General features: G+C 40.5%; 1 pseudogene; it reads left to right on the top strand.

The window, feature by feature from the left end:
- Positions 1-7,852: 7,852 nt before the first annotated feature.
- The window catches only part of LOC101643285, a 44,593-nt pseudogene continuing 39,721 nt past the window's right edge, over positions 7,853-12,724 (top strand).

The following is a 12,724-nucleotide window of genomic DNA, read 5'->3' as shown; positions in this document are numbered from 1 at the left end:
TCTTACAAACGCGGGTGATTATTATGTTCATGGAGAGCTAAAGGGCTGATTCCCAGTCAGCTTTCTGGGGTGGAAATGCAAATTCCTGGGATGGGCATGCAGGTGGTTGAAATGTAATGAAGTGGTTGGATGCCCTAGTATTGAGTGGTAAGAGATATGAAATCAGAGAACAACTACTGTGCTAGAAATTTTCAATGTTTTTTGATTCTCTAAATTAAAAACATTTGACTTTTGGGGGGGAAAGTTTTATTAGAATCGAAGTTTCCTCCAGAAATAGTTGATAACATGAGGTTAAGATGCAGCTGTCTCTACCTATAGGCTGGTCTAAATCTTGAAGACTCGTGGTCTAGTTTCAATTAAAAGGTGATGAAATCAAGTAGAAAGAAAACGTTTTGAACATGATGATGGAAACAAATATACAAATGTGTTTCACACAATGGGTGCATGTATGGATTGTGATAAGAACTGTAAGAGCCCCCAATAAATTTTTTTAAACTTCATCCTTCATGTGCAAGCCACATCACAACTGATAAGTAAGTCACTTTTCTGTTTTCCCCCAGGGGACGCAAAACAAAATGAAGACTCTGCCGCTGTTGGTGCTCATCTGTGCGCTGAGCGCGTGCTTCTTCGTAAGTATGCACCCCAATACCTTTGATTCTTCCATTTCAACTGCAGACCGCTAGTGTACAAAACCATCGGAGACTTCAGTAGTTTCATAGGCAATTCCTGCTACCTAGAAGCTTGGCATCTTCTTTTACTTTTGGTGAAACATAAGAGTAAATCAATAAAATGTATACAATGATTCATTTCATCCATATGTATAGAATACTGACTTTAGAATGAAGTGTGATGAGATCTGACTGGAACACAAACGAAAGATCACGTAGACCTTATAGATCTTGGTGTGGAATCTGGATTCAATTCAAAGTACATTAGGAAGGCCCAGGAAGAGTTAATGAGACCAGATATGAGGCTATAGCAGTGTCTCAATGAAAGAAGATGGTAGTCTTTCATAACGGGCAGTAAACACAGAAAAATGAGGGTGGATTTAGGGTACTTTGGTGATTGAGTCGACTCTACATACCACTGGGTTGGGAGTGAAAAGGAACAAACAAAAGAGTTCGGTCTTAGACATGTTAGATTTGATATGGCTGTCAAGCATCTAATGGGAAATGTAGGTGGCAGTGGAATGACTTTGTCTGAAATTTAAAGAGAAATCAAGCATTTTATCTATATTTAGAACACCTTTGAAGTCCTGGGACTTTACCAATTCACCTACAGGGAGAAAGGAGAAGGTTTGGATATAGATAGAGAAAATGGAAACATCAAAAAGCAAGAACAGAACTGAGAACTAGCAGTCAAGAAAGTGTGTTTTCTGAGATGAAGAGATTACAAAGTGAACCCTGTGTTTAATGGAGTCAGAGTCTACTGGGAGAGAAAGGTTGAAATTAGTAGTGATCCATTCGAATTTATTATAATAAATTCACAACCTAAGGATTAGGCTGTTAACTGAAAAGTTGACAGTTCAAACCCACCAGTTGATCCACAGGATAAAGGTGAGGCTTTCTGCTGCCTTAAAGATTTACAGCCTTGCCTGGGAAATGCCCTAAAGGGTCTCTATGAGTCAGAATCAACTTGATAGCAGTAGGATTTATTTTAAGGTTATATGCCTATATGCTTATTCCCTTATGTTGACAAATTTGGAAGAATAATCAAGAATTGTAATGTAGATTTGTTGAATAAGGTGGGGTATGCGTCTAATATTATTACTGACAGAAAGGACAGCATCTACCCTTGGATGTTTCAAATTCTCCACTTACCACCTCATGTCTCCCCAAAGCGAGCCTTATGCTTCATTTCTGGAGTATAAGGCTGGCATCTGTGGGTACAGCAGGACAAACAGAAGATGTGTGGGGTCAGAAGATGTGTGTCTGAGATCATCTCTTACATTGACCATCGAAATGAATATTGAACAGGTTGTCACCTATTTCCAGGGCTCCATTTTACTTATGTACAAAATAGTAGTAACAGTTATATACACTTCACGAATTTTGGAAATATGAGAAAACATGTACTTATAAATTTTCAAGCACAGTGCATGAATTATAACGATATATAAATTCTTAAAATACTTATTTGAATGCTAATAGGTAAGGACGTAAGGATCCCTAGGCATGCTGGTTAAGCACTCAGCTGATAACCAAAAGATTGGTGGCCTGAATCCACCAACGGCTCGAGAGAGAAGGAGGGGCCCATCTGCTTCATGAAGGTTACCGGCTTGGAACCCCATGAAGCAGTTGCACTCTGTCTTGAGGGCCACTCTAAGTAAGGAGCCGCTCAGCAACAACGCGTTTCTGCAGGGGTTTGATAAGGATTTAAGTTCCCATGGGAATACCTATATTTACAATTTAATAAGCCAGCCCTGGCAACAAACACTTCTAGATTGCAAAGGTGATGTGTCCTAATGTAAAGATTATTGTGTTGGTATGGAGTGGCCAAAGATGGGTTGATGATATTAATTAAAAAAAACAAAAAACCTTTATGGAGCGCCCCACAAAGATAGACACCTAAAAGATTACCTCTTGTGGATGCTCAGGGTGAAAAAGACTCTCCAAACTGGCCACATTTCAATTAATTTTAGCGAAAATAAGAATTTCACAAGAATTTGAGTATGAGGAGGTAGCACCAGTATGCCTTGACCTGATCCTTAGAAAATGCCCGAATATCCCGAAGAGAGGTGGCCTCATCAACCAGCAGAAGAGGTTCTAGCACTCCAGCAACCATCTGTGGTACTGATGGAGGGCGTTCAGAGACTGGAGCGTCTGTCCTCCGTCTCCCAGATGCCCTCGATCAAAATGGAGGGGGGGTGTTCTGCAGTCACATAAGGGGTTTCACTAAATATAATATTGTTTAAACATGCTGCATCTTTTACCTTTGAAAAAAGACTACAGGTGCTAAATGGTCATAAAATGTACCCTGACATAAAGACATTTAGGGGCTTTTTGAGTTTTAAGTAAATGTAATTTTCATATTGCAGATTGTTTGTCTTTTTCCTTTCCTTTCAGAAAGCGTCTGACTGATGCTTTCTCTACTTCTTTCAGCACCTATTTTCTCCACCTCCTCCAACTCCCCGAAATTTGTCTGGGTGCTTTAGGAATCTGCTGTTTCCTCCCTTCATGTGCCAGTGATGGGATTCCTCTCCTGCCTTCTGTTAGCCTCTTCCAACCCAACGCCTGACCTCTTCTGCTTCTCTTCCCCCATTCCAAGTTTAGTATGCACAGGGAGACACGTTCTCCTAAAAGAGTTTAAACTCTCTGGGATTCGATTTCATCATCTGTATAATGATGATAGTTTAAAACCAACTTCCTGCTGCTAGTAAGGAACTAAATAAATTCATATTTGTAAACTACTTAGAATAGGGTTTGACATAAAGTAACTGGACAAAGTAAGTAATCTGAAACCCATATTAAAAACAAACTAAAGTTGCTAGTTGGCAGGCAAGGATTAGTATCTCTTATATGTTCTTCCTGATCCATCTATGTTTAATCTTTGCACCTCTATATATCCCTCGTTTAAGCTTAAAACCTTAGAAGTATTTTCCACTCCCCCTCTTCTGAAATTTTGCCAAACCCAATTTCAATTGACAAGTCTTATTAAAGCCATCTTAAGTTGCCAATATTAATAATTAGTAAATCTGTTTTCAGTAAGGAAGTAAAACTGAGCATTTGATACATGTTCTGTACTAAGTAACCTTTAAAATTAAGATTAGTTATTCATTTGCCTTCTTACCAAAATACCATAGGTGTTATTTTGCCCACCTTAAATTAAAATAGTTGAAACTTTGTGACATCCCATTAAGAAATTTGAATTAAGAGAAATGTGATTCTGAAAGAGTTCCTGGATGACAATTTGATATCTCTGACTGAAGTTTCATAAATAGGTACAGTAAGCAAATCTCCCTTTCATGGATAGGGAGAAGAGAGAAACTCAAGCACAAAGAGACACATTTAGCCAATCCTCCAGGCCCCAATGCACAGGAATATCTACATCCCAGCTAGCTAAGAAGTACACATTTAACAAAAGAAAAATCTCTAATGATAAGTCTTTCTTGAAACTTAATGAAACTAGAGAGATAACCACTCAATTCACTGCGATCTGGATTCTATCTCTGCCACTCCAATAACACTGCTCTTTGCAACGTAAGCAAGACTCTCACCGTCAAGGAACTTTTTCAGTCCTTACAACTTCTTTTGTTTTTTTTCTACAGCTAGGTGAAGGTCATAGACATCCTAGACATCACCGGGGAAAACATCTCTCAAGAACTTATCAGCATGGACACAAATTTGGCCAAAAAGTTCGTCCTCGTTGGCATCACAGACATCACAAAAATCCTATGTTCCCATTTAGACCACCCAGACTACCCAGGCCACCTAAATGTCCCATTAAAAATAACACCGCCGTCAACAATAATACCGCACAGGAACCAAGCCATACCACCCAAGCCCCATCTGTGAATCCCAGTTCTACTTCCTCGGCAAGTGAGCCGCCTGTTGCTCTAAATGCGACCACCAAATCTCCCGCAATTATATCTCAAACAACTCAATCACCACAATCTTCCACAACGTCGTCACCTACAACTGTCACAACGACACCAACACCACAAGCTTCCTCAACCACTGCAACTACACCCACACCGCAGTCTTCCACAGCTCCACCTACCACAACCACTGCAACTACACCCACACCGCAGTCTTCCACAGCTCCACCTACCACAACCACTGCAACGACACCCACACCGCAGTCTTCCACAGCTCCACCTACCACAACCACTGCAACGACACCCACACCGCAGTCTTCCACGGCTCCACCTACCACAACCACTGCAACTACACCCACACCGCAGTCTTCCACGGCTCCACCTACCACCACACAGGTCCAGTCTACCACGTCTAGTCAAGCCACAACTGTTCAACAAACAACCACAACTTCCATGTCCATCAAACATTATTTAAAGGACATCTTGAGCTCTTTCGCTAAGATTCTAGAATCACTTTTCAGTAAATAAAATTCAAGGTGATATATTCTGTCACTTGTTAGATGGGATTTATGAATGTAGAACTGTCACTTACTCACATCACCAATTCAAAAAAAATATCAGTTTTACTCAAAATTTAATGATCAACACTAATCTTTGAATCTTTCACAATTCACTCCACATAGCATATTAAGGTGAACCACCTATATATCACAAATTAAGTACATGTCCATTATTCAAGATTGAATGGAAACACTATAGAAATGACCAACTGAGAAAAGAGAGCTACTGGATAAAAAAAATAACATTTTGCGTCAACAACCATTTACTTTTTTCTACTTATTGAAGTCTACATGATCCCTATATTGTAGCTACAATCAAAAGCTCACTGAATAATCTGATCTTACAAACATAAAGGGATAAAAGTAGGTCTCTCCAAATGAAGAGAGACAGGGCAGCAGTATTTAGGTGATTGAGGGGAAACCTCTACATAATCATTTTATGACATTAAGAAAATTTAAATATGCAAAAAAAGTCCATCCACATTTGAAGTGAAGATATAAAGTGAGTGACAATGTATTAAATCTGGCAGCCACACAGGAAATGGGTTTCTGGCACCATGTCTTCTAGAACATAAATTGCTTAGCTTTCATGGTTGATATTTATCATATCTAACCTAATTTAGATATTATGTGCTTAATTCTACCACAAGATTTTGTTGTTCGTTCAGTTGTGCTCAGAATAAGCTACCATTAATTAAAATCATTCCATTTCCTATTAATGCACTGTAAAATTAGTCAAATATTTTCTAAAACTTTTACCTATATATTCAAATGAATTGTGAGACCAATTACACCTAACTACTGTCCTATTGTCAAGTTTTTAAAAATTGCTTCTGAAAATAATTGTGATGTAGTCTGCAGAAGAATGAAAACTATGTGATATATAGAGATGAAGTTAATTTGACACGTGGAGGTTGCTTCATTTCCTGTGAATACTACTAGGAACTCCTGTGATTGTATTTAGGACTTGCCAATTAATAAATAAAGTGGCAAACTATTTTCATTGTACATGTGTGGAAATTCTTGTTTCTCTTAGATTTTAAGACTGAAAAACAAAGAGGCCCCAATGAAATTTACATTCTTACCAGCTCTGCCATCTGTCGGCCAAGTACTGTGGCTAGGGCACTGATGTCTCTAACCATAAAGAGGCCCCAATGAAATTTACATTCTTACCAGCTCTGCCATCCGTCGGCCAAGTACTGTGGCTAGGGCACTGGTGTCGCTAACCATGAGCTTTCTTCATGCTTCAAACAAAGGGGTTAATTTACTTAGATTTATTTGATCCACACTTTATCCTTTTATGTCTTTATTGTCCAAATTCTGTCATTACACTGCTTAACAAACTGACAGCAGGAAATGCTTATCTCGTTCGTTACATTATAGTCCTTAAAAAAAAAATTCTAGTCCTTCCAGTTTCAGCTTAAGTCATGTAAGACTTCATATTTAAACTATTTAGACTCTTAGTAAGATGGCCACCAGGTAAGAAGTCAGGTAAAACTTCCTTAACAACAACCAGAAAGAAAGAAAGAAAAGAATAGAAGGAAATTTTAAGCTCCCTAGAAACCTTGAGAAAAGCTTCAAAATTAGGTAGGGCAAGGTTTCTAAAAACTAGGCGTGAGAATTGGCGTAGCAAGGGGAAGAAAGAACGCAGCAACACATATGGAGTTAGCGACTTTGCTGGGAGCTACTGGAAACCTTTGTGCACGTCCACACCAAGAGCCACCACTATCACTGTGTCTCCCCCTACAGCACTGGCCAGCAACCCAGGCCACTGCTGCACAACCCACATTCACACACATGCAACATCGATACCTATTGCTGCCTTTACAAAGCACCTCCTCCTCTACTCCTGCCACATACTGTACTACCAACCTCAGATCCCGCCTGTATCACCCCAGTGACATTTTCCAGATAACAGACCATGCTGGCCACCTGACAGAGAGGTTCCCACTGTCTGCTTAGCACAGGGGCCCCCCTCAAACCCACATTTGCCACAGTTAATTGCCCCTGCCACTGGATCACCCCCTGCCACCTACATTGCCCTACTTCATGCCTCTATCATGAACCTACCCACACCCCCAGCATGGCCCTGCCACTACTATCGACACCACCACCAAACGCATGCTCATTGCCACTACCACTGCAGTGACCGCTCCCTCCTCTCTCTCTACATAGGCCATCCCTGCCCCAACCACAGTGCCGGCCACTCCTTCTTGACTACATCTCCTACCTTTAGAGCTATAGGTACCACGTGCATAAGCAAAAGATCTCAGAGCATAACCGCTGTCACTTCTCCCGGCCATCTCTACACCCCGCCTCTGTAACTTCAGCTATAGAAGCTAAAAGACATGAGCCTCATCTGTGCCTTGCAGCTGCTGCAGCCACTCCTCACAGTTCCCAGTTATAGGCCCTATCAGGGACAAAAGAAGACCTGAAGGTGTAGTGGTTACATGTTGGACTGTGATCTGCATGGTCTGCAGTTCGAAACCACCAGCAACTCCATGGAAGAAAGATTTTTTCTAGCCCATAAACAGTTACAGTCTCAGAAACCCATTATGAGTCAGCAATGACTCGATGACAGTGAGTTTGATTTGATTTAGGGTCAGGGAGAAGAGTACCCACAGCGCAGCCCAACTGCTTAGGCCCCCTCCCCTTCCTGCCACGCAGGGTTGGGACCAAGGTCAATGCAGCAGTAGCTACAGTACAGGGCTAAGCTCAAGCTGCCACAGCACACGCTGAGCTTAGAAAAACCACGATGCTCACACCAGCTCCACCAGCCCAAAGCAGGTATGTTCAGATCCCCAACTTGGGACCCCACCAGCTTCGACACCATGCCGGTGTAAGTAGCCAGGCCCTACCAAACCTACAACAGCAAGAATCCAGGTCTGAGAGATGACCCTAACCGTCTTCCTTTCTTTCTTTAGTTCTGCTTAGTTTTATATTAATCTTGCTTATTTTTGTAAGGCTATATATAGTTTATTTATACTTTTTTCTCATCCACCATATATTTTGGCTCTTGGTATCCTTTTCCTCTTGAGATACATTTTAACAATACTAATTCATTTTGATTACCCTTCATAAAATATATGTTTGATTACTTTTAAATGAATATTTTGGGCTTTTGGGGGTTTATTTTTCCCCTGTGTCCCCTTACATTTGTCTGATTTTTTTTCACTCATTGATACCTGGTTCCTATTATCAACTTCTACACCACTTGAGATTCAATTACCCCTACATGACCCAGCAACTCACTCAATACCTATAGCTCCACCTTGATGCTCAGAAACAGCAGCCAATCACTGTACACAGAAAGAAAAAAAGAACGAAAGAAAGAAATGCAGGCACAAACAGCTGAACAATACAAAATTCCAAATAAATACCATAAATAAAAGGCCCTAGAATTACCAAAAATAGAATTCAAAAGAAAATTGTTCAGGTGCCTTCAACAAATGGCAAAAAATGTTTGAGAGAGCAATGGAATTAACTGAAAAGCTAGACACCCTACACCAAATAGAACTCCAGAGGATAAAAAAAAATACGAAAACAGCATTAAAGCTGCGATAAAGGACCAAAGTAATAGATTCAAAGAAAAAGACAACTGAATTAGTGAGCTCAAAGACAATTCTTTCTACTACAACCAGCCAAAGAAACAACAGGAAATAATTAATACAAAGCAAAGGAATCTGAATGTCTGAGAATGACGGGAGAGATAGCCAAGGAAAACGATCTGTTCCGATGGAATCCCAGAGCAAGAAAGAAACAAACCAACAAAACCTACAGGAAAAACAGAACACTGAACCGTGGAAGAAAACCACTGCAACACCACAAAGACGGAGAAAGCACTACGCAAGAAACGGAAAGGTCTCCAAGCAGGATCGACTCCAAATGAAAACATCGTGACATATCAATATGTCAAATAATCAATTAAATGACAGGAGCTGGGGGGAAATAACAGCTGCCTATGAAGGAAAACCAGGAAAACTATACCTAAAACAGATGGAAATGGAGCTACCACACAACCCAGCAATCGCACTACTAGGCATATGCCCAGAAGAAATAAGAAACAGATCACAACCAGACATCTGCTCTCCAATGTTGGTTGCTGCACAGTTTACAAGAGCAAAAAATTGGAAACAGACTAAATTTCCATCAATAGACAAACAGATTTTAAAAAAAACAGTCCTCTGGTACATACAAACAATGGAATACTACGCATCCCTAATAAATGGTGATGAAACTATGAAACACCTCGTTGGAGGATAATTACATTGAGTGATTAGCCAAGCACAAAATGTCAAGTACAACAATGAGGTAAATTCAAACAGCAGAAGGGATGGAAGTTTATTAACATGTCCTACTCTATATATAGCACAGAGATATTCATCTGTTGTATGTCATGATCGCTAGACTTGTGTCTATTTGCATGTTTTTGTTTGATTTGGGGGGGGGTTGTTTGTTTGTTTGTCTGTTATCTTTTTGTTTGGTATTTATCAATACAAAAATATGTAGGTTAGACAACCTTACAGAGACAGCAACTGGGTCACTGGGTCCAGGGATCATGGGAGGGGAGGGCGGCGAAGGGAGGGGAGAAGGGAGACATCGATGACAGATACAGGGGAATAGTATGTGTTCTAAAATTGACAGTGAGGAGGGTCCAGCTTTTCTGGTTGTGTTTGCTCGACTGATTTTTATCTGGGAGGACTTACTGAGAGGGTAACATAATGGTGGAGAAGAAAGAAAAATCATACGTGTGTGTGTGTGTGTGTGTGTGTGTGTGTGTATTTGTTTATACATGTATGGATGGATGGATATGCAGTCACAACAAGGAGGCAGGTGGACTCTGGATTCTACTTAAATGTTGCCTCAGTACAAGAACAGTTTATGCTAACAATGTAGCATTATATGATACTCATCTTCCTGACACGACTATCACTGAAAACAAAATGGGTGCATAAGCAAGTGTGGTGAAGAAAGCTGGTGGTACTTGGCTGTAAAATTATATAACATCTTGGGTCTTAAACGCTTGTAGTTAAACAACTGGCTATCTAACAAGGAAGCAATGAAACCCAGATAAAAGAAACACACCAGCCTGTGTGAGTATGAGGTATTGGAGGTAAGAGGTATCAGAATTCCAAAATCACACAACCAAATTGATGTGAAGGGGCATGGATGTAGTGGAGACCCAAAGCCCGCCTGTAAGATAATTGGGCAGTCCTTCTCAGAAGGCCCACAAGGAATGGATGATAAATTCAGGGTGAGGTATGGCACTGATGAACTGCATAACGATCTTCTAGTTCATAAATATTTCCTCCCCCTACTATTATGGTTTATACTTGTTTTACCTCATTAATTTAGATTTGCATATGGTCATTTGTATATTTAAGAGTATACAGTGCATGACAGGCAAGACAGATAACCCTTCAGAAATAGTTCTGGGAGAAATGGTTCCCTGAGGTTACGGGAAGAGAGAGGGTGTGGGAAGGCGGGAATGGGAAGCTGATAGTATTGATGATTGATTGTATAACCTCACTCAATGGGCTTACACAACAGAATTTGTTGTAAAAGGATATATTGGATTGTGTAAGATAAGTTAATAAAACTATTTTATAAAGAAAAAAAGAATCTGTTCAAATTTCTCAGTGGAAACCATGAGCCAAAAAGACAATGGAATGGCATATAAAAAATCCTGAAGGGGGTGGGGGGGAAAGTCTTATCAATTAAGAATCCTAAATCCAGTAAAACTATTCCTTAACTATAAAGGGAAAATATATTTCCAGACTAAGTGAACTTAAGAAATGTATAAAAAAACAGCAACCCGGGATTACAAAAATTACAAATGAGAACACTTTGGTCAAAGAATCCACAACAAAAGACAAACCTGAGAACAACTTACAGGTAGTAGTAGTTGCATATTTTCATATTAACTTGAGGATATATAAAATGTAGGGTGGAGTTTAGTCTGTCAATCAGGTTGCAGCATGATGACCTCACTTGGACGTGCAACTGGGACATATTGCTCTCTGCAGGCCAGCCTCTCTCTCTCTGCCTTCACCTTCATGCTTGTTGGCTACCCTGACAGCTGTTAGAGCCCTGCAATGCTTCCAGTGCCATTGGATCCACATGACACTGCACCCATCGCCCTGTGATATTCTTGCACTCTACATCATTGAGTGTGGCTTCATGAGTCTGAAAAGGGACTTATGGACTAGTATCAGACTTAAGGACTTGAGTTTCACTGGGCTACAATCTTTTCTTCATATAAAATTACTTCTTGATATAAAGCTCTGTCTTACCCATGTATGAGTGTCACTGGATTTGTTTCTCTAGTCAACCTAGCCTAACACACAAGTAACAGCACCCAAATATAAATTCAATGAAAACAGTTCTCCAAATAACATTTAAGAGGAAAATAAAGAAACCAATAAAATCACAAAAACAAAAAACACAGCACAAATGAAAACAGTAAGCCTGCATCAACTAATATCAACACTGAATGTCAATAGATTGATGCATGTATCAATAATGACACTGAATATCAATTAATTAAATGCACACATCAACAGACATAGCAACAGAATTATATAGAAAACAAGATCCATAAATATGCTCCCTGAGGAATAGGGCACTAACCCACCCAAGGAGAGGGTATTGTTTAAATTGCCGCAGGTAAAGAGGGACCAGACTTAAACCCGGTGCTCCAAGATGTGAATGCAACTTACCAGCATGAAGCAGGGAACCAGTAGAGAGGTCTGAGGAACCAGACCCAATCTCAATTATGTGGACAGCCGCCCCACACCCCAGAAGAATTTACTCCAGAGGAGAGCACTTAAGCTACAGCTCAGGGAGAGGGACATGTCTGATCAGAACACACAGGTGAAAATGAAGTGGGAGGAAGAGAGAGTGGAGCACATTGTGCCCCACAAAGCCTTAAGGACAATATTCCCTCTCAGAGCAGCCAATACACAGAGAAGACCATATGGCCAGTCCCACTTGAGACACAACATACCTCACTGACCCATAGCCCTACAGGGGACAACACTGGAGATACAGTGTGGAAATTGTGCCCAATCTGACCCCACCACACCAAGGCAAAACACGAAGGGCATGCAACAGAACAGCAAGGGGAGCAGAGCAAGGAAGTTCCGAGGGAATACCAAAAATAGACTTTGGGGCCAAGGGGTGGCACCCCATCAGACTGGACCAGAAAATACTCCTAAAGGTCAACAAACAGACCTTGAACTATTTACAGGCTTTCCTCTTTTTTTTGTTATTGGTTTGTTGTTATTGTTTTTTGTTTTCTTTTCTTTTGTTGCTTTGTTTTACTCTGTCTTGTTTTTGCGCATATTATTATCTCTGCAGGTCTATCTAGATAAGATAGGCTGTATAAACAATCTGGAGGAGAAAACAATGGGACCAGCATTTCCGGGGAACATGGGAGAGGGGGAGGTGGGGGAAGGAAGTGGTGTTACCAAACCCAGGGATAAGGGAAAAACAAATGATCCAAAATCAGTGGCGAGGAGGGCGTAAGAGGCTTGGTGGGGCTTGATCAAGGGCAATATAACTGAGAGGAATTACTGAAACCCAAATGAAGGCTGAGTATGATAGTGGAACAAGAGGAAAGTAAAAG

The sequence above is a fragment of the Echinops telfairi genome, unplaced genomic scaffold (genome assembly GCF_000313985.2).
Source record: "Echinops telfairi isolate 266 unplaced genomic scaffold, ASM31398v2 ScPeMD7_7468;HRSCAF=8506_0, whole genome shotgun sequence".
Taxonomy (NCBI): domain Eukaryota; kingdom Metazoa; phylum Chordata; class Mammalia; order Afrosoricida; family Tenrecidae; genus Echinops; species Echinops telfairi.
Note: the sequence above shows the minus strand (reverse complement) of the source record. Positions and strands in the feature narration are given on the sequence as shown.